This window comes from Macaca thibetana, chromosome 7, assembly GCF_024542745.1.
Source record: "Macaca thibetana thibetana isolate TM-01 chromosome 7, ASM2454274v1, whole genome shotgun sequence".
In the NCBI taxonomy this organism is placed as follows: domain Eukaryota; kingdom Metazoa; phylum Chordata; class Mammalia; order Primates; family Cercopithecidae; genus Macaca; species Macaca thibetana.
The window spans coordinates 101,300,914-101,323,156 of record NC_065584.1 but is presented as its reverse complement, the minus strand read 5'-3'; the positions used below and the strand labels follow the sequence as shown (position 1 = coordinate 101,323,156).

General features: G+C 51.9%; 1 long non-coding RNA gene across 3 annotated transcripts in view; it reads left to right on the top strand.

Moving 5' to 3' along the window:
* Nucleotides 1-21,870, top strand: part of LOC126958939 (uncharacterized) — a 37,037-nt gene extending 15,167 nt beyond the window's left edge. Inside the window, exons 2-7 of one of the 3 annotated variants that reach the window (XR_007727408.1) lie at nt 10,457-10,629; nt 10,843-10,907; nt 11,520-11,601; nt 12,377-12,514; nt 14,732-14,810; nt 18,424-21,870. This is a non-coding gene — a long non-coding RNA (uncharacterized LOC126958939). The remainder of the gene's footprint in view (nt 1-10,456; nt 10,630-10,842; nt 10,908-11,519; nt 11,602-12,376; nt 12,515-14,731; nt 14,811-18,423) is intronic. The other 2 variants (XR_007727407.1, XR_007727406.1) reach the window with 2 other exon arrangements.
* Nucleotides 21,871-22,243: the final 373 nt, after the last annotated feature.

The window sequence follows — 22,243 nt, the reverse complement described above, 5'->3', positions numbered from 1 at the left end:
GGAACTCCAGCTCTGAGCAGGCAGAGGGGCGCTGCCCTCGCCTGCCCCTGCGGTAGCCAAGCAGGTGGCTGGAAGCATGGTTAGCTGGCGGGTAAGGAGCTCCGGGTGAGACGGAACAGCCGGAGACCCCCAATCCCCTTAGCCGGTGCCCCACCCGATTTCTCTCCTGCGTCCCGGGAGGGCATGGTTGAGGCGCCACCAGTGACCAGCAACCTCCCCAGGCTGTGGTTGTGACCTGAGGACGCGTGTGTCTCCGCCCCCAGGCCAACGCTAGGCGACCCTGAGTGCACCTTCAAGAAGGCCTGGTATGTTTCTGGGCGGTCGTGGGGGGTGCCTGATATCTCGGCTCTGTTTTACAGTTACTCCCCTGCTGGTGCCTCCCTCCTTGGCGCGGTTTCTGCCTGCGATCAGCGCCCTCTTCGCAGTCACGAACTCGCCAGCAGCTAGCAGCACTTACTAGTAGGAGGGCCCACCGGAGGAGAGGTGAGCGACCAGAGCCAGGGAGTGGGAGGAGGAGCTGGCTGCCCGCACCCGCACTCCGCCCCAGATGGCTCAGAGAGTGGGCTGCGGGTTGGGAGGTTGGGAAATTCCAGGATCAGGTTGGTAGTGCGCCTATGTTTTTACCTGGGTCACCAGCAAGACTACTCCCCTCCTCCCTAGGCCCGGATCCAATGTCATCCCTCACCCTCAACCTGTGAAATGGCTTTAACCATACACCTGCTGGCTTGTTGTGCTCTATGACATAATTTGGCAGAGCACGGCGTGTAGCACACAGTGGGCGCAAAGTAAATGGCGGCTCTGGCGGTTCTAGCACCGGAGGCGGCTTCTTGGACACCCGGCGTTCGCGGGAGCCTGAGGCGCTCGGTTGCTAGAGCCTTAGCTGGGAGTGGCGTGGCTGCTTCCCGCCTGCGTAGGACCAGGCCGGCCCCCGCGGAGCTCAGGGCCTGGACCGGCGCTCCCCACCCAGAGCTAGGGAAACGGGAAAAAGAGGCACAAACTCGGAAGCCGCAGTAGGGCAAGAGCCTAAGCAAAGAATCCTTTCCAAGCATTCACACCTTGTCTATGCCAGGGCACCGCCTGGGCCTACGGCCTTCGCAACCTGAAGCGCCCGCAGCCCAGAACTGGCATCAGGCCGGGAAGGTCGTCGCAGGCCCCAGAGTGCGGGCACTGGGGGCGCGCGCCCACTGGCCGCCCGGGGCTGGGGAGGCAGGAGGGAAGGACGCCGGCAGGCCCGCGGCTGTTTCCCCTCGGCCCGCGCCGCGGACCCGGGAGGCCATTTTGAGAGCGCGAAGAGGGGCGGCAAGATGGCTGCGTGGGCACCCGGGAGGTCACCGCGCCAAGGGCCCGCCGATCCCCTCCTCGCACTCGTCCAGCCGCGCGGCCCACGGAAGCGGAACGCGCGTCGAGCGCTCCCTGCCCGCTCGCCCCAGACAGATGCCCCGTTATTCATTACCCCGAGGCCTAGAGGAGCGAATGGCTGCCGTTTTCCTGCCCACAGCCAGCCGGACCCTCCGTCGCGGCTGCCCGGTCCCCGGAGCCGCAGCCGCCGAACCCGGCTGTGCGTGTCGTGGCTGCTGGGGAGAAAGGCGTCCGGTAAGAGCCCTCCTCACTGGGCTGCCCGCCCCGGGCAGGGGCGGAAACGGTATTCCCCGCGTAGGGAACAATGGCGTTATTTTGGAGTCTGCAACCGAGAGCGCTTCGAGCTCTTTGATTGTTTTCGAGGAGTGCTAGGTGCGTGGCTAACGCCCGCGTTTTCTTGGAACCGCGAAGCCTGACATGGCGAGCCGCCCTCCTGGGACTGAGTGTGGTCCCAAGTGCAAGGATAGCCACGGGCCAGGGAGCCGTGGGCCTCGAGACCCGGACAGGAGCTTGCGAGGGCCTCCATGGTCCGTGTGGTTGGGTCTGAGGACCGGCCGAGAGGCTCCATTCACACCATCCCAGGGCAGGCTGCGGGTCAGATGCGAATGAAGGGGGCCGGGCATTGGAGCTGCATGTTTGAGCTTGCCCCCTCCAGGCCTAAGGGCCAGAGCTTCTGCTCTTCTGCCTCCTTTGCCCCTATCCTACCCTCGTGAATAATTTAAGCACAATCACTGTTTTTCTAGCTGTCCGCCTTGACCCACCGCTGCCTTGAAGCAGATCCCAGATGTGTGCATTTATATGCAGAGTGACCAAGAAACTTCAGTAATACTAGTTTGTGTCTTTGGAGTCCCGCTTTGTGCCAGGGCTATTGCTAACAGCTTCAAGAGAATTCGACCTCACCTTGACAGATAGGGTGATGATTCACTATTTGTGTCTTTTGCCATAGCTAGGATGTGGTAGAGCCGGTTGTGGACTCGGGGCTATCTGCCTCAAGGCCTGCGTTCCCAACCTGTCTCTCTGCAAGTACACAGAAACACAGGGATTCATCACCGTTGTGGTTTCATCTTTCAAATAAGCACCAAGCCTCTCCTGAATCCAAGTCCCCATCCCCACACAGCCCTGCCTCACAAGTGAGGGCTCTCCTGTCATCCCCCAACCTCCCAGTCTAAAGCCCTGGCCTCAGATTGTATGACTGAATAATGTGATTATTCTGAGCTTCCTGGCAGCCACGAAAAGAAAACATGGTGGTGATAACCTTGTTTTTAAAATGAAACTCGTCAGGATTTTAGAGAGATGAACGTTTTTCCTGCATGAGGCTTATAGAAAATGTAAAGCTTAGTGGTTATGTAGGTCAACTGCTCATGTCACTGATGAGGAACCAGGTCCAGAGAGGTTACGTGATTTTCACCAAGGTCACAAAATTAGCTAGTACAGTGAGGACTGAGACCCAGGGGTCCTGACTCCCAGTCCAGTTCCCATCCTCTCATGAGCAGGCTTTAGTGGGCTTCTCAACTTGGAGACAGTTTAATTGTGGTCTAGCGACTCCATTCCTCACTATAAATTGCTCAGACCTGGATGCTGCCTTGTTCCTTTCTTTTCTCCCAGTTCCTAGTGCTGGGCTGGACTCATCATTGTGGGTGTCTCTAAATATTTGATAATTGAGTGGGGCTAAAACCTCTGATAATGAGGGGATGGGGGGGTGGTGGTAGAGGGGAAGTCCCTGACTTCAGTTTTCAAGGGGGCCTTTATTTTTTTAATGTTAGGTTCCTGATCCTTAATTCCCTAGGTCTCTCTCCTGGCAAGTGGTACGAGGTGGGTAGTGTGTTTTCCCTTTTGGCAATCATCCTATTCTGCCCCATCACATTATTGGACCTTATAGGAAAGGGTCATTTGTCTCTTGGGGGACTATGTTGTCAGTAACACCTGCAAGTCCCTTTAGGTGAACCAAGGGAGGTTTCCCCACCAGCACAGTGGCCATGAGACCTGGCCGACTCATTTTTTTTGTCCTCTTTGGGTGGAGAGACAGCCTTTCTGTACTTGCTCAGGTTTGATTCCCACGGCTTAAGTACAAATCACAGAATGTGGCTTAGATTAGTAAATTTCCATGGCTCCCAAAAGGTAGCATTTGAATCCCTGGCATGATAACTGTAGGTGCTGAATAAATTTAGTGACCTGCAACAGACCAGATTCTCTGGAATTCTAGGCTGGAAAAGTGTCACCCCTGGGTGTGGGGAGGGTTGTGCTTCTTGATGGGAGTCCCTATTGGCAGAAAGGCTCCAACAGATCCTGGCCAAATTCTGTCGTCTTTGGGTAGAATCTGCATGAACAAAGCAGAGTAGGTAACTAGGGCTGGTTTGCAGCTAAAGTCCCAGCTGTGGAAGAAAAACAGGGTTCAGCTCCCCAGATTAGTTACTGTCTACAAGGATTAAAGGCCCCAAATAATGGCTGGCTTCTCCCCTCCTCTGTGCCAAGGGAAGACATGTAAATACAGCCGCACGCCAGCTTAGGCAGTAGATGTGTATAAATCGAATTTAGCAAATCAGATCATGGTTTAAATGCACTATTTAAAGCAGTCCTGCAGTGAAGCCTTTTACAAAGGGAATAATCATTTTGTGATGCTAATCATCAACCTCCAATTTATCTCCTTTGTAAGTTCAGATGTTGGTGCACTGGGTGTTCTGAAATTGGGGCGCTCTTGCGTAGGGCCCTGGTGATGGCTGTCTGCCTTCTTTTTCTGACCTCTCATTTTAAATGGGTGCATGTCCTGTTTCACTGGGGGCCTCAGGATGCTTGTCATTTAGCCTGATAGTTCTCATCCATCCCACTTGTCTTTTTATAATCTGATAGAGCCCACCATTCAGCTGCTCCTGGCTCCTTTTTTGAGATTTTTGCCTTTCCTGGGGAGAAATACAAGCCCTGCTGTTCTTGAGGTGTTAAAACCAGCTCCCTCTCTGATCTGAACCGTCTTTTGTTTCCCTGAGCTTCTGGTACCTCTGGTGCAGATCAGAAAGATGATCTTAGAGTTGACTAGATAACACAAATCAGCCCTGAATTTAGAAGGCGAATTAAATGCAGCCACCCATCTGCTGAATAGGCAATATCCAAAATATTCTCCCCATTCACGGCAAAATAACTGAGGCCTGGATGTTAAAGGGACTTTTCCCACAAGTTAAAATCAGGACTCCAAGGAGAACCTGTCTCCCAATTGCTATAAAAGTGTTTTATATGCTGAGCTGTAGTTCCTTTCTCTACAGAGAAAATATAATCAGAGACCATCTGGGTGGGAGAGAAAGAATGAAGAGAAAGAAATGGATCAGAGTGGAATAAAGGAAGTGGGCAGGAAGCTGGGGGGCTTCGAGGAGCCTGACCTTGCTTAGCTTACAGGCCCTGATATAGTGTCTTTGTCAATGCTGCCACTATTGACGCGTTCCTCGGTAATTATGACTGTGTGTTGGCATGGCGACTCGGAGTAAGAAGACTAGAAGCACTGGGTAAATGCACGACTTGTTCTTGCCTTCTAAAGCAGAGAGGAGCTTTTGTGGGTAGTTCCTACAGGGATACATGGTAGAAAATTCACCAGACCCAGTGCTGGAGTATTTACACCCCATAGGAGCCAGGTAGCCCTGAGCAGAGATTGTACAAACAGAGGTCCTTAGCAAGACTGGCATCTAATGCAGAGGTCTTCCAGAGCCTCCCTCTTGTGTCTTCCTGTTGGTCTTTGTTCCTTAGCCTTGTAATGTCAAGTATATTCATTTCTGCTCCTCTCTGGGTTGTCTGCTTCAAAATAGGTTTACGTTGCAGTCTCCCTGAATTTGATTGATCATAAAATTATCTATTTCATAGGCCATGACTGTGTATTTGGAAGCTGAAGAGAAAGGCTGATGGGCACAGCTGGGACTTCCCTTTCTATCCTCTTGCCCTTTTCTTAGATACTTGGACCACATTCTCATCCTCATCTGAAAATGGGGAGAGGTTGCTGTTGTCCTGTATAACCACTAGACACCCATGCTGTTGATCTCATGAAATGTGGTCAACGTGGCATGTTGAAATGATAATGTTGGGTTAAGTACAATATATTGTTAAAATGACATGTTCATTCTTACATTTTAATGAAGCTTCGGAAACATTTAAAATTATACTTGGAACTGACATATTTTCATTGGATAGTGAGGTCTACACTAGAGGCTCAAGACCTCTTCCATCCCCAGTGCTTAGTAACTAATCCTGATCTCCCCCAGGAGGCTTGTGGCCACACAGGGCTCTGTGCATAGAGGTCCATGGAAAAGCTAGAGAGGAGGCACATAGAGAGCCTCGTGCCTTAAGGGGCTTTTAGGAGTGCCTAGTACAGCCCTTTAAATGGGGATTACCCCTCAGTCCTTGGAGGCAGAAGTCGTGGCTTGAATCTGTAGACAACATTGTATTTTTCAGCATTTAAGGTGGGGACAAGGCAGCCAATAGGTAAACCCCAGAAGAATCTTTGGATGAAGGTTTAGCAGTGCCCCAGTGGAGTTTGAATGGGCACAGCTGTAGATAACAGGAGGGTTGTCCTCCTTTCCCCGTCCCTAGCAGTGATTTCATAGTCTCCCAGATGTGCAGAAACCACAGGGCACGGGAAGGCAGCCATGCATCCCAGGTTCGTGCCAAACCCACTTTCAGCAGGTTTGTTTCCTTTGGCCCGAGGGCTCCTTGTCACCCCTCTCCTGGCTGCCCCTCCTCCCCTCAGCCTCTGCTGCTCTCCCTGTGCTGGAGCTTCTGGGATGCGTCTTGGCTCAGAGCCAGCGTCTTCTTGGAGAGGCCTCCTGCCCTGGCTCCCTGCCAAGCCTCAGGGCCTCAGAGAGATTTTCCGGGGAGGTGCTGGGCTCATACTGCTGTCAAAGGGCAGAGGGGCCTCAGTTAGCTTTCTCCCCTTGGAGGACCCCTGGCTGTGGGTCTGGGCTTGCCTCCAGCCCCCTTTCCCCCTCAGAAACTCCAGTTTCCTGCCCTGGAAACCCTGGACTGGGTTAAGGGCCTTCCAGCTCCAGTAAGCTTTGAATTTATAAAAAGAAGGCTCCTCACATGAACCTGGGAGGTGAGAAATGGGCATCGAGGAAGTCATAATGAGTCATGATGATGGGGACAGGAACCATTTACTGAGCACTTACTCTGTGCCAGGTTCTGTGCTAATGCTTTGTATATTGTATCTCCTTTGAGGGCTGTCTCTTCGGGAGAAAAAAGAGTAGTAAATTGGACCAGGATTTTCCCTTCTTTTCTAAGCCAAATGCCATTTGGGTGACTGCATGGGGTGTGTTACAGGGGCTACAGCCCTTGCATAGGAGGGACTATCAGCCCCCAGTGAGTCCTTGTCTCCCAAAGAATCAGCCTGGGCTTTGGGAAGCAGCTTGAGTTCATTTGGGTTGCCAAAGGATGCCTCTGCAGTGTCTCCTGCTTGGGGCTGGCAGTACACCTGGAGAATCAAGATGGGAGGGCTCTATGCTGGGCCCCTGGGAGCCTTGGTGCAGTGCTAGAGGGGTGAGCAGCATACCACCCAGTCCGGATTTATCTCCTAATTGTGTGTTCCATATCCCTGCTGTGCCTCAGTCTGTAAAATTACAGGGTTGGCCCAAGCCTACCAGCCTGCCCACAGTGCCAAGGGACTGTGGCTGCTCAGGATGAGGCTGGCCTTTTGCTTTTTGCAATGTTGTATCCCCCTGATGTAGCACCCATGGTCTTCTGGAGGAGGGAAGGGGGCCCACATCCTCTGTCCCATCTCATCTTGTCCTTAAGCAGACAATGTCAAGCCTTCCTCCTATCTGCCCAGTTCTGCACTATAGCTCCTACTGTCTCCTTAGGTTAGGAGAGGTGGCAGATGCCTCTGAAGGCATGTTACCTCCTTGATGAGTGCTGGGGAAAAGGGGAGTAAAGAAACAAGTCTCAAGTTTATAGCTATCCTTCCCTTTGAATGTGCAACTGCTTTTACCCAGTATCGAGTTCACTGTTCTCTCTTCTACCGTGGGTGACAGACTCCGAGACCATGGTGGTGTGAGGCAGAGGCAGTGTGGCCCAGAATCTGGCCTTGGGTTTGAATATGGCGGCCAGTGGACAGCATGTGGAAAGTGGGTATCCAGGTGGAGAGGTTGGTCTGATCTAATTCAGAGCCCACAGGGCACTCCTTCCCCTCTTCGTCTGAGCTAGTTTTCCCATCTGCAAAATTGGGAATAGTAATACTGACCTTGTGACACTCAAGATGCATCCCCCATCTTGCTGGTCTGTCACGAGTGAAGGCCACCTTCCCTGGCCAGCAAGGGACCAGGGTCAGCTCTCTGTTAGTCACTCTACAATAAGCTGTGGTGTTTATAGAACAGCCATAAGCTCTGCAGTGCAGGGAGAACTCCTGACCTCTAGGAGCAGAGAAACTAGCTATTACCAGCCTAAGGCGGCACACATCCAAGGAGCAGAGTGTTTTGATGTTTTGTCTCTGTCCTTGGGAGTTAAGAGAAGAGGAATTAGATTGGGGTGGAGAAGCCTCGCTGTGCCCAAACAGGTCTTCTAGGCTGTTGAGAGGGCAAGACGGCATCCCTGCCAATGGGGAGAACTCTTCGACTAGGGCCTTTTTTTTGTGGAGATGAAGTGGGAGGAGGATTCCTGCTGGCCTGGGCCTGAGATTTGGATGTAGGTCAGGTCAGATGGTGGAGGATAAGAATGACGAGGTAGGGAGCAGGCTAAGAGAATTGGTTTGGTCACCATGTGCAAGACTTGTGGGTATTGGAGGCTATCAGGCCTTGTGCTGCCCAGGCCAACCTGAGCTAAGCAGCCACACCCACCCTGTGCCACTCACCTCTTATGGTACCTGGCCTGGACGTCAGCAGCCCCAGGGCTGTGCTGTGGAGCCATTTCCCACTTTGCAAGGGAACTACGGGGCTCTGAAATTGGAAGTCTTCCCATGCCACACTGTATTTTTTCTTTTCTTTTTTTTTTTTTTTGAGACGGAGTCTCGCTCTGTCGCCCAGGCTGGAGTGCAGTGGCCGGATCTCAGCTCATTGCAAGCTCCTCCTCCCGGGTTTACGCCATTCTCCTGCCTCAGCCTCCCGAGTAGCTGGGACCACAGGCGCCTGCCACCACGCCCGGCTAGTTTTTTGTATTTTTAGTAGAGACGGGGTTTCACCGTGTCAGCCAGGATGGTCTCGATCTCCTGACCTCGTGATCCGCCTGTCTCGGCCTCCCAAAGTGCTGGGATTACAGGCTTGAGCCACCGCGCCCGGCCACACTGTATTTTTTCTTACCACACTCATTTATTCATTCAATGTCTATTGACCACACATTATGTGTCAGCCTCTGGGCAAGGCCCTGGGGATACAGAGAAGGAAACCACAGTCCCTGGCCCAGCACTTTAGCTTGTGTGATGTGGAAAGGCATATATCCGTTTAGAGCTGGAAGGCCAGGCTAGCAGGGGTGGTGTGCTAGATTAGCAGGCACTCCGGGTCTGACAGTTATCATCAGTTTGTGGCTTATTGACTTTCCTGCCCCTCTCCATGTCCCAAGAGCCTGGGAGAACAGCGTCAGAGGCCATGTCATGCTTTGCCTGTGATGACCTTAAGCTGTCGTTTAGCCTTAGCTAGAACTGTAATTCTCTAGATTCCATTGTTTCTGTATAGAATTGTGACATTTCAGTTACCCTTTCTTCATTTTAAAAACACCTTTTTTTTTTTTTTTTTTTTTTGAGACAAGGTCTTGCTGTGTCGGCCACGCTGGAGTGCAATGGCCTGATCATAGCTCACTATAACCTCGAACTGGCTCAAGCAATTCTGCCTCAGCCTCCAGAGTAACTGGGACTACAGGCATGTGCCACCACACTCAGACTTTTATATTTATTTTATAAAATTAAAAAAAATTTATTTTGTAGAGACAGGGTCTTTCTTTGTTGCCTAGGCTGGTCTCAAACTCCTGGCATCAAGCGATCCTCCCACCTGGGCCTCCCAAAGTGTTGAGATTATAGCATGAGCCGGGCACAGTGGCTCACGCCTGTAATCCCAACACTTTGGAAGGCAGAGGCAGGTGGATCACCTGAGGTCAGGAGTTCAAGATCAGCCTGGGCAACATGGAGAAACCCCGTCTCTACTAAAAATACAAAATTAGCCGGCGTGGTGGCACATGCCTGTAATCCCAGCTACTCGGGAGGCTGAGGCAGGAGAATTGCTTAAACCTGGGAGGCAGAGGATGCGATGAGCCGAGATCGTGCCTGGGCAACAAGAATAAATCTCTGTCTCACCAAAAAAAAAAAAAAAAAAAAAAAAAAAAAAAAAAAAAAAGATTACAGCATGAGCCACCACACCCAGACTAAAAGGCAGTTTGATTTTATAAATCAAAATAGCAGTAATCTATCGAGATTTACTTGTGAGATTGGTAGGAAACATCTTAAATGTAATCAAACAATAAATTACATCTTGATGAATTCGTGTAGGTTTCTCTTCCTCAGAAGAAATCAGATGCTGTTCAGAGCACCAAGGCTAGAATTTTACCTTGGTTCTCATGCTACCCTGCACCCAGGTTGGATCCTGAGTACAGTTTTTGTACACTTATATATAGTTTGGGCCTGTATATAAGTTAGCAATGGGGGATACCCAGCTGCCTCTCTTCATACAGCTGAGGTTTTGGGGAGTAATTCTCACAGCCCCTGGGTTGGGCCTAGTCCTGCAAATGAATTCACTAGCCCTAAAGCCCAAATTGCAGCCTCTGTCATTCTTTCTTGCCTTCCAGGAATGGGAAGGGCAATAAGTTTCATCTTATTATTATTGCTATTTTGGCGGTTTTGTTGACGTTGGTGTGTGTATGTTAGTAAGATAAAGCTCTCAGAAATTACATAGCATTTGTCAAGGATATAAGAGGGACTCTGCCACTTCTGGCTGTATAGAAGGTGGTTCTGTATCTTTAAATAGAACCTCAGGTCCTTAGCCACCAGAAACGTTTTCAGGGGAAGTGTGCACCCTCAGCAGCTGCTGCTGGTGGACAGGATGGGCACACATGGAACAGGCTTTCCTCTGTGGCCAGGTGAGAAGCAGGTGGCGAGACACAGAGCAGTGCTGTGCTCTGCTTCTGAAGCCTCCAACCTTTCCTTTCTTAGGAAACCCCAGAGAGATTGGTGATGGTGATTTCCCAGGAAGACGTGGTGTGCTCCGACTTCTGTGACAGTGAGCAACGGGACCAATGGATGTCCGGATGCTGGCAATGAGTAGGCCTTCCCTACGCTGGGTGGCGTCCACACCCTTTGGCTTCCATTGCCTGGGTCTCCTGGAGGTGATTTGCTGGATGAATACTGCATGCACAGAATCTGGCCTTGGGTTTGAATATGGCGGCCAGTGGACAGCATGTGCTTCAGTTATGAGGCTGCCCAGGAGATGCTTCTTCCAAGGCAGAGCATATGCCGAGTCCAGTGCTGGAGAGGCCGGGTGTGCAGTTGACCAATTTCCAGTTCTAGTTTCCCTCTCATGTTCCTCTGTCCCCATCCAGGACATGCTCTGGAGTCAGAAGACAGCAAAAAGAGAAGCAGAAGTCCCGGTGGCAAGAGTCCAAAGGTGGGTCCCTTCCTGACATGGGCATTGGGCTGCACGTGTGTGTTTGCAGTTCTTTCCAGCTGCTGGAAAGATGTATTTCTGTGGCTGTAGATGGATGGTCCAAGGTAGATTTAGGTTTTAGAATACTGTTATTTTTTTTTCTACATTCAGGGAGAAAATAACCCAGTTTGGGAAGGACAATTTAAAAAGGGAAAATATTAGGTATGATGGCACACCTGCAGTCGCAGCTATTCGGGAGGCTGAGGCTGGAGGATCACTTGAGCCCAGGGGTTCCAGGCTGCAGTGAGCTATGATCACGCCACTGCACTCCAGCCTGGGTGAGAGAATGAGACCCCTGTCTCTTAAAAAAATGTAATTTAATTTAAAAGGGGAAAATATCCTTGGTGGTTCTTGGAACCAGCACCTACTAGGTTGACCCGTATGAAATTTCTTTCTTGTTGATGAAAAATAGTCAAATATTGACAATTTCTTATGGTTCAACCTACTATAGTTCCATTCCTCTGGGATGGTAGAGGGATCCCCAGAAACACATTTTAAAGAGTTTCTGATACTTTAACCATTTGTGTTCCTCTTCATCCTATGATACCCTTCACAGAATTTTTTTTTTAACAGCAGGAAGGAATCACTGTAACCTGTGGATTGTACTGCAGTAGGAAACTATCCTAGCAAGGCTCCACTTTGCCCCAGCTTCAAGGTATATCATCTCAAAATGCAGGATACTTCAGATGAGTTTTGAGCACCCTTTCTTTTGTTATAAAAAAAAAATTCCAGACAGTTCAGCCAATACTGACTAAGGGCTGAGACCAGTTCCAAACTTTTCTGTCTCTGGAGGAATTTGCTTCCATCTGGATGCCTGAAACGGTATTTTACTTCACCTCCTGTGTCACCGGCAGCAGTCCTGGGAGACTTAGGGAGGAGGTTGTTGGGAGAGCCAGTTCACAGCCTCTCCACAACCTTTTAGCCACCCCGGTGCTGGGCAGCCAGAGTGTGGGCTTTTGACTGAATGTTCTCGCCTTCCCGCATTCATTACACCATTGTCAGTGTGTGTGTCTGGGGCTGCCTCTGGGTGTGTGTGTGTGTGTTTGTGTGTGTCTGTGTGTCAGTGACAGGCTATGTGTGTCTGTTTCTGTCGGCTTGTCCAGGCGTGCTCAGTGCAACAAGGAGCTTGGGGAGGTGGCAGTAAAGGGGGAGGGCATTTCAAAGCCCAGCTGTCCTCCTCAGGGACCTCAGGAGATACGTGTGTGTGTATGTGTGTGTGTGTGTGTGTGTATGTGTGTTTGTGGATTTTTTTCCATATTGCTCATTGTGTGGGGCTGCATGCGAGTGTCTGACCAGGTGTGGTGTGAGCAGCCGCTGGGCTGGGTGAGCCCCATCTGCTGTGAGCTCCCAGACTTGCCTTCTAGCCCTCTGCTGCCATCCATGGGGAGCCTCTCCCTTCGCAGCTCACCGTCTCCTCTCTAATTTATTAGCTGGAAAGGAGGAGAACATGAAACGTTGCTTGAAGACAATGGCCGAGACAGCAGGTCCCACCCTGCACAGCCGCCAACATCTCTTCCCTCAGCCTTGTCTCTTCTTCTGCAGTTGGGATCTGCACATTTATGCCTGAAGTAAGAAGAAAACAAGCCCCCAAACCACCCTATTAAAAAATGTGCCTGGCCTTAGATGTGCAGAGGTAGCTATAAACTGTTGAAGGTGGGAGAGGTCAACAAAATTAAGGTTTGAGCCTTCTACTCTGGGGCCCCCTAGCTCTGAGTCCCAGCACTTCCCCCCAGCTCCAAGCCAGGTTGGAAGGGGGCAAGGGGCCCAAGGCAGCTGCAGGGGCTGTGTTAGTAAACACTTTCCTGGGTTCCCATTTTCTGTACACCCCCCACCCTTCTCTACTCCCTGATGCCCCGTTATACACTCCCACCCCCCAGCATCCCCTTTTCTGTGGCCTGCACAATGAGCTCATTGTCCCGGGTGTGATTTGAATAAGGGATCGGTGGGCCTGTTCCCAGCATTGTCCAAGGGGCTGGGAAAAACCCCAGCGCAGGCAGGAGGACCAGACCAGACAGAGACAGATGCCTAAATTAGCAACAAAGCTTTGTGCACGTCCCCTGGACAAGGGCTCGCCTTGTTTGCGTGGACTCGAGGGTGTGGAGCTGGCCGGCTGCTCGCATGTCTCCCCATGTTAATTAGTTTTGCATGCATGTCTGAGAAGGTGCCAGGGGAGATGTGTTTGCCTTTCCCCGGGAGGGGGCCCTGTTTGTGGCTGGCTAGTAGCCTGGGGGCCTGGAGCTGAGAGGGGCTGGGCCTACCTGGAGAGCCAGGCTCTGAGCCTGGCCAGGGAATTGCGGCTTTCCCATCCTATAGTTCTGTCTCTCTGCCGTCTGGGAGGCCTGGCTTTGCTCCCTATGCCTTCTTCCCGCCACCCCTCCATGTCTGAAAGTTGGTCAGCTCTGACTGCTGGGACTCACTGGCTTCCTCCCAGACCCAGGCCAGTGCCTGTCCATCTGGCAGTCTGTCTCTTGCGACACAGGGCCCCTTGGGACCGGGCAGCAGAAACAGCCAGTCTGGACTCTTCTCCGTCCCCGAGCCAGATGGCCAGTCTGCTGATCGCATTACGGCCTCCCCTGTCCCCAGACCCCTGCCGCCTGTGGTTGGACCAGGATCTTGTGTGGGATATGATGGAGAAGCTTCCTTTTAGGACCTCATAGAGGCCTGGCCTGAAAGGAAAGGGGTCTGGTAGACAGGGTGTAAGGCATGTCCTTGCTACCGGTTTCTATGTGACCTCAGGCAGGCCAAGTGACCCCAAATCCTGAATCTTAGTTTTCTTGTTGGCAAGAGGAGTGAGTTGAACTTCAGGAATCTCTTGGCTCTCTTCTAACTCAGAAAGCCTCTGATGGTGGTAACAGTGGTGATCATTTCAAAACTATGTTGATTTACCATTCGCTAATTTAGCACAATGACAGGAATGGGACTAATGAATTCTGGCTGGGGTGGAGGGGAGTGCTGCAGGAAGGATTTCATCCCTGTTTTTTGTTTTTGTTTTTGTTTTTTTTTTTGAGACGGAGTCTCGCTCTGTCGCCCAGGCTGGAGTGCAGTGGCCGGATCTCAGCTCACAGCAAGCTCCGCCTCCTGGGTTTATGCCATTCTCCTGCCTCAGCCTCCCGAGTAGCTGGGACTACAGGCGCCCGCCACCTCGGCCAGCTAGTTTTTTTGGTACTTTTTAGTAGAGACGGGGTTTCACCGGGTTAGCCAGGATGGTCTCGATCTCCTGACCTCATGATCTGCCCGTCTCGGCCTCCCAAAGTGCTGGGATTACAGGCTTGAGCCACTGCGCCTGGCCTCATCCCTGTTGATATCCAGTGCGGGCTCCTGTTTTCAGAGTGTGGGGAGGACCAAGAGCAGGCAGAGCCTGTCTTCCCAGGTCTTCACAGAGGAGCTCTTCCCCATCCCAAACCTGCAGTGGTGAGAAGCAGGCCCTGGTTCTCTGCACAGAGACTGCCAAGCAGAAGAGAGCTTGGCAGTGGCAAAGGAGAAGCTGGAGGGAGAGCAGCTGCTAGCCAGGGCCCTAGGTGTGTCCTGGTTGCCCCCTGCAGGTCCTGGGACAGGGTTGGTGGGGGTGGGCAGGGGACAGGGCTGAGAAGGGTCAGGGTTCATCTGGGAACTTCAGAGTTCCCACCTCTCCACAGCCCTTCAGAATAACCCCAGGTGGTAGGTGGGGAGTGGGATGAAGCATCACCCTGCTGTTTAGTGCAGGGCTCTCAGGTTAAGTGGCCAGGGGGTCTGGCTCCTTCTTTGCCAGCCTCCCAATCTCTGTCACTCTCCCACTCTCTCATCAGGTGTTGTGGGATGTACCTTGCACTGAGGCCAGGCAGCTGACCAGAGCCACCCACAAGGAGCCTCTGGAATTAACCTCAGGTAGCCACTCAGGCCAGGCAGGGGAGAGACCCTGGACCTCCCTTCCAGCAGGGACCTTCCTTCCCATGCCGCTGTGCCAGCCAGTTCCCATACGCAGTGCACTTGTTCCTTCCATCTGGGCTGCCTTTTTCCTCCCCGCCTCTCTCTCTCTTTTTATTTCTGTTTCTGGGGGGCCTCTCTTTCTACCCCTTTCCCTGTCTCCCTGAACTGCTCCTCACTCAAGCTGGATAACTGGTGGTAAAGTCCAAAGCTCAAGAAGAAAAGAAGGTAGAAGTTAGCGCTTCATGGCAGGGATAGAGTGAGAGAGTTGCCTACAGTACGGGTTGGGAGAAGAGGCAGGGCAGCAGGGCCTTGGGAGAGCTGCCCACTGGCCTCCCTGCCCCTCCCCATTCCTACCTCCCAGGGTTTAGCCGCCTCAGCTGTAGCTCTGAGCTCCTTAATCTGGTGATCCTTGTGGTGCTGGGGGGCAGGCTAGCAGAGGCTTTAGGAGGTGACAGGGGATCTTGGGAGTCGCACTCTGCTAACAGAGTGTCATGCAAAGCTGGAGAATCACATTCCGAGCGCAGCTCCCACTCCTAAGGCAGTGGCCCGGCAGGGCTGGACCCAGCACAGGTGGTACCCAGTGGAGGGCTGAGGCACAGACCCTGCATGCAGTCGGGCGTCACCTCCTCTTTGTCCCTCAGGAGGAAAGTTCCCAAGATTAGGGCTTTCTGGCCCTTTCTGCATGGCTAAGTTTTTATTGTTTGGTAGCTGCCCCCACCCTTACCCCAGCCCCCAAATCCTCTGGCTGCCAATCCCAGTTAGAAGAAGTCTCTGTAAGTTGCAGGTATCATCCCCGTGGTCAGCCAGGAATATGCTGTTGGGTTAGTCGGGGGTGGGGATTTGTCTAGAACTAAGCAAGTATGCTGGGTGGAATGGCTTCCCTGCCTAGATGAGCAGGGGAGAGAACCCCTGAGATGAACCCCTGATTCTCTCAGCGATGGGCCCTGAGAGAAGCCAGGAGAGACAGGAAATTGAGGTGGGGGTGTGAATGCAAGCCCAAGTGGTTCTGAGGCATCCAGCTTAGCAGAACTGGGGCAGCCCCCAGGCCTTGGACCTTGGCTGAAGGGTAGGAACAGAGGAGAAGATGCTGTGGGCCGAGGCCCAGGGCTCTGCTTCTGCATAAAACTCTGCAGCAGACCCTGGATGTCTCAGAGCCTCCAAACCCTCATTTATAAAATGAGCATCATAATCCCTACCTCCATTGGAGCTGCTATGAAGACTCTTGGGCACATGGGAAACACTCAATGGGGTTAATTTTTCTTCTCCTTTTCCTTTAGATATGGGGCAGAGATGAAGGAGTTAAGGTTCTGCAGGTCATTTAAGAGAGCTGAGATTTGGGGAATGTGGACAGTGGTGATATTCAGAATATTTAACCACCTGTACAGGTTGGGCACCAACCAGTCAGAATGACAGCTGGCCCAAACCATCACCCAGGGAGGAGGGCACAGCTGAGCAGAACTTGTCCCTGTGTCTTTCTGCCCCGTCATGAGTCCGTTTATCAGCAAGCATACAGACATCCCTTGAGGGCAGCTCCTGAGGAGGTTGCAGGATGCAGGATCCTGAGATCTTTGCATTCAAGCAAGTCAGGCGTGCTTAGCATGGCGCACCCTGCCTGACCTGAAAGAGGACCTGGAAGCAGAGGGCAGTGAGCTGAGGGCCTTCCCAGCTCCTGCCCCAAGCTGGCAGCAGACCTGCCACCAGGCTCTGAGGAAGAGCTGCTTCTGTGGGCTCTCGCCATCCTCATGTCCCCTAGAGCTGCCCCTCCTTCCTGTCCCTTCTTCTCAGAAGCACCGTGGGTCAGGATTAGAGGGTCTGTTTGTGCTCTGACCTAACTCCTCATGCCTGTTTCTTAATCAGCCAGGGGAAGTTCATGGTTTCTGTTACCTGACTGTGGAGTATGGAGTGTCGTGTTGGGGTAGTGTGGAGCCATGTTCTGTCATTGTGGAAAGATTCTGACCTCAAGGCAGGCAGCATCTTCTCCCAGCCCCAGGCTTTCCGAGGCCACACCTGGACATGTGGTGCACTTAGCCAACACTGACTCCTTTTACCTGGCCTATCTCTTTGCCTTGTTAGGTGAAATTAATGGCTTTGAGGGCCTAAGGTGGTCTGGTTAAGTGACAAGGGCATAGGAAGACACAACCTTACCTAGCTGGAAGTCAGAGATTTGGACTCTAGCCCACTTTTCCACTGAGTGGTCTTGGGCAAGCCACCTCCTTTACTGGACCCAGAAAAGTAGCATTGAGCTAGTGCAGTAGTTTACACCTGTAATCCCAGTAACTGGGGAGGCTGAGGTAGGAGGCTCTCTTGAAGCCAAGAGTTTGAGAACAGCCTGAGTTTGAGAACAGTGAGACGCTATTCTTAAAAAATGAAAAAATTAGCCGAGTGTGGTGGCATGCATCCATAGTTCTGGCTACCTGGGAAGCTGAGGCAGGAGGATCCCTTGAGCCCAGTAGTTCCAAGGCTGCAGTGATCGCACTACTGCACTCTTACCTGGATGACAGAGCAAGATCCTATTTCTTAAAAAAGAAAGAGAAAGAGAAAAAAGAAAAGGAGCATTGAATAGGATGGTATCTGAGGTCCCTTTTAGCCCCTGCATTTTTTCATCTGGGAGTTCTGCCTGCTGCTTCTACTCTGTTACCTGCCAGTAACCCCTGCTCCCAGCCCCCTGGCTTACAGGAAACACAATTAGCTTTGTCCTGTTCAAGCTGGCTTGGGATGCAAGGAGGCACCATTACCTAGAGGCTACAAAAATGAAAACCCAGCTCACTGCTGGCAAGGGGCATGGGGCTGGGCAGTGACCTGTCCTGGAGCAAGACTTGGGCAGAGAACATGAGTCTCACCTAGGTGCGCTCCCAGTCTCTAATCTGGATGCTTTTGTCCTTTCTTCTACTTCTCTTTGCTCTGAATGGTGTTTGCCTTGGTGGCTTTGTTTGCTCAGGTGGCCCTCAAGGTGGGTTTGCAGTGTTCTCCTTGGGACTTGCCCCATTCCACTTCCTTAGGCCAGAACCTTTAGACTCAAAAGCTCCAATCCCTGAGAAGCAACCATGGGGGAAACACTACTTTTTGGTGCTGACCCCTCTCCGAAGCACCCCAGCTAGGCGGCTCTTCCACTGGTACAGCTGATACATGGATGTGGGCTCAGCATCTTATATGACTGGCGTGACCTTGGGCCAGCTCCCTAGCTTCTCTGATCCCCTATTTCCTTATTTCTAACATGAAGATAACCACACCTTTCTCATAAAGTTGCAGTGAGGCATAGAAATAACACAGATAAAGTACCTCGAAATGATGTTCTGTCTTACCTCCTAGTGCCAGCTGTACCCAGAGGCTTCAAAGGCCACAGACATAAACGCTTAACTTTCCTGACCTCTTGCCTTTGAGTTTCAGGACTGCCCTGCTGGGGAAGTGCTGAGACAACCTTGGAGGAGCGCCTCCCCCCAGCCCACTGCCCCTCTTTCCCCAGGGGGCAGAAATACCTAATTTCAGCCCTAATAATACCTGAATGAGATTTATAGGACACCTTCCTCCCCAGAGTGCAAAGCTTCTCACATATTATTTCTCTTATCTTTAGATTGTCCTGTGAAGTGAAGTATGATCGGACAGCCTCTTTTCAGCTTTTATGAAAATGGAGACAGAGGAATTGTGGCTCTTGCCAAGGTCACAGGATTGGAACACAGAGCCAAGCCACCCCAGGACATGCAAGAGCCTCAGAAGGGAAAAAGCCCAGCAGGAAGGGAGAACAAGTAGCCTCTGTTCTGAGGTTGTAACAGCCAGGGACCAGGATGGAGGAGGAGGACTCCGTAATCCTGCCCATCTGGGACTTGGCAGGGGACCTGGGAAAATGTACCCCAATCCATCCCTCAAGGGCCTTTGCCTTTGGCCCATTGGCCTAGCATCTCCTTCTTCACTATGTCTGTTCTTGTCAGATCTGTTTGGGTCTGAGGTGCATGGAACATTCTGGGTAGGCCTCCAGCAAACGGAAGCTCTTCACCGTGTTTCCAGCCTAGGACCAAGAGCAGCACACTGGCAAAGTTGCCAAAGCAAGGGACTCCAGCCTGCTAGGAGTTAACGACTCCCTCTCCCCAGCTGTCCTCCCCTTGGTGCTCCTCTTCCTCCCTCCTCCTGCTCACAGCAGGCAGGGCCTGGACCCGGGAGCCATGCTGCTGTGCTGTTGCCAGGGGAGTCCGGAGGCAGATCTGAGCTATGCAGGGAAAAGGCCCGGCCTGTCAAAGTGTCTGAGATGAACCGCCGCCGTCCCTGTGCAGCTGGGCTCAGACGTGTCTCAGCTCTTGTTCTGTGCCTGAGAATGGCGAAACCCAGTGAGGTTCAAGGGCAAACTCGCTATTCATTAGTCAGGGGTTCTTGACGTCCCGTCTCTCCCAGGGATGGGTTCCCCCCCTTCCTCTTTCTCCCCCTCCTATGACACATTCCTGGGTGCCTTTGGTGAGGACTGCACACCCTCCTCCTGCCTAGCCCCCTTTCCAAGGGCCTCTGAATAAACTCCCCCCAAGGAGACCAGGCAGGGCAGAGACAATGGCTGCAGGAAATCATTCAGGCGGGACATGCTGGCCTGCCCTCCACCCAGTCCCCCTGTGGGCCCCACTCCCTTCTGATTCAGGGCACCCTTGGGCCCCTAGCCTATACAGGCCTGGATAGGAAGAAGCCACTAGGAACAACCCTGAGGACATCATGTTAGTCCAGTGCCATTCTCCGCTGGCTCTGTGGGTGCCTTTGTGGCCTGCACCAACTGGCAGGCTAATTTTGTGGTTTCTGTACCATCACATGCCTATTTCAAGACACTCTCAAGCACTGTCAGTTGGGGAGTGTAAATTCTACAATATTTTCTGAAATGTGGCAATATCAAAATGTAAAAGGCAAATATACTTGGTCACAAAAATGGCACTATTTACTCTGTGGGCATATTTGTAAAAGTTCCCAAAGAATTACATACAAGGATGTTCATCAGAGCATTTCTTTTGAAGAGTGTAAAGAAATGGACATGAACCTATGGTCTGTTCATACTGTGGAATACCTATGCAGCTGTAAAAATCAGTGTGGTAGATCTCCGTATATGAGTTGATGTGGAAGGTTGGCCAGTTCACATGATAAGGTGAATAGAATAAGTTACAGAACAGGCTGTGGAGTATGATCTTATTTGTAGATGTTTAAAAGTGAGTCATAAGTATGCTTATATACGGAAGTATGTACTGGAAGGCTACCTCTAGGGAGTGGGCATGGGGGAATGCACTCTTCTATACTGTTCTGTTTTCTTTTCGTGCTCCTAAGATACTTTTATTGAAAGATGTAAAGGGTTGTTCAGTATAATAGGCTTAACTTCTATCAACTAACTTGGCGTGGGTGCTTTAAGAGGGTGGTAGTGATGTTACTGGAGAAAGTATCCCACAATTACTGGTGGCTTCAGCCATGGGCCATTTTGGGGCCTAATAATCACATATCATCATGGTTGCTAGTGTTAATCGAAAACCTACTAAGTGCCAGGCTTACTGTCTCTGGGTCTTGCTTACGTGGGTATCATTATTCCAGTTTCACCAAATCAAAAGAAGTTAATTGGTTTGTTGCAGCTCCTCTGCAGGTGAGGGGCAGAGCCAGGAGCTTGGCTAGGGACAGGGGAGGTGGGTGGGGGATGGTGGCTAGATCTTGGCTCTCAGTTTCTTTCCATGCAGACATTGCCCCTCTGCCCTGAGGACCTGCTTGTTTGGGGGAGGAGGCCTTTGGAGGCACCGGGGTCATGCCAGGTGTTGGACATGGTGAACTGGGAAGTGTTCCCATTTGGCCATAGCCCAAAAGTATCACCGTGCTGGGGGGTGGGGAACAGGGCTGTGAATGGGCCTATTTGCATAAGCAGCATGTGTGGAGAGAAAGACATCACAGAGCAGAAGAGGTGTGGGTGCCCAGTAGGGCAATTGCCACCCCTACTTCATCCCTGAAAGAGTAAATGGCCTGGAAAGTGTCTCCAAGAGGTAATGCTGCACACTACCCTCCCTGGTGGCACTGGGTCAGGTTACACCTGCCTTAGGTCGGGGGCTGCAGCAGCCTGCAGAGCTCTCAGTAGTGCCTCAGTAGCCTGGGAGGGAGCAGGGGCAGGGGGCAGGAAGAGGCATAATGGGGCTGTCCAGAGGGGTCTGGGAAACCTGGTCCCTGAGGCCTGGGCACAGCTACAGTCACTTCAGATTGGCTGTGGGGCCAGTGGACTGGGAAGGAAAAAAGCATTAAGAGTGACCAAGTGCAGAAGGCTGTCAGGTCCCAGGTCACATGCCTTAGTGCAGTGACTCCTCATCATTTTGTGGTGTGTGGGTGTCATTGGTACACCCATTTTGCAGATGAGGACACTGAGGCCCAGAAAAGTTAAGTTACATGTCCTAAGTCACACAGCTTGTAAGTGCCAGAACTGAGATCAAAACCAAGTCTCTTTGACTTTGAAGTCTGTACTTTGACTCCAAAGACATCCTGTTTCGTTTGGCCACTTATAGGAGGTCCCTAAAGCTGCAGACTCCCCTTGCCGGTGCCCACATATAGAGACATTAACCCCTGCCCTGCAGGGTCACCTCAAATAGTCTTTTAGCTGGGCTTCTCCCACAGTTCCACCTAATGCCATCCCCTGGGTTTTGCCCAAACCTGGACTGGGCAGCGGGGTGAGAGGAGGGGTTTACAGGGTTACAGAGCCTCATACAGATTGGAGCCCATGGCTGCTGGTCATCTGTATCCCTGCAGGATTGGCTGTTCCTTGGGGTCCTTGGCAGGAAGATGAGGATGCTCCCGAGACCTGCTCCAGTGCTTGCCAGAGGCTGGCCTGGTGGGCTCTGGAAAGACTGAGGCTGGAGAGGCAGAAGTAGGAGAGCAGCAATGGCACTCAGGTAGCTTGAATCACCAGGACCCTTCCAAGCCCCACAGGTCCTCCTGAGGGAGTACTAGGGCATCCTCTGGGAGAGGTCTCTTCCTATGCTGTGAACCCCCTGCCTTTCTTGCAACCTACAATGAATAAATTTTCTTTGCAAAGCCTTCCATGTCTCTGGTCAGTTTTTCTAGGAGGACATGAGTGAGGAAAGTAGCACTCTGCCACCAGCAAAAACAACTCTTCATGTCTTGGGGTGTGGTGGGGACCCTGGTATGGGTGCAAAGGATGGAGCAAGAAGTCTTACAAGGCTTAGAAATCTGTCTTCTTGACCTGAGCTAGGGTCACTTGGGCAAGAAGAGAAGGTCATGGCCAGTGCAAGGCCCACCTTGCCTTGAGGGTGCCCTGCCCTCAGGAGAGGGGTCCTGGAGGTTCTAGATTGGGAGCTAGCCCCCACACTCCTCCTCAACTTCCATCAGTGTCTTCTCATGTAATTCTCACAATGACTCCGTAAGACTGAATTTTATATTATAGACTA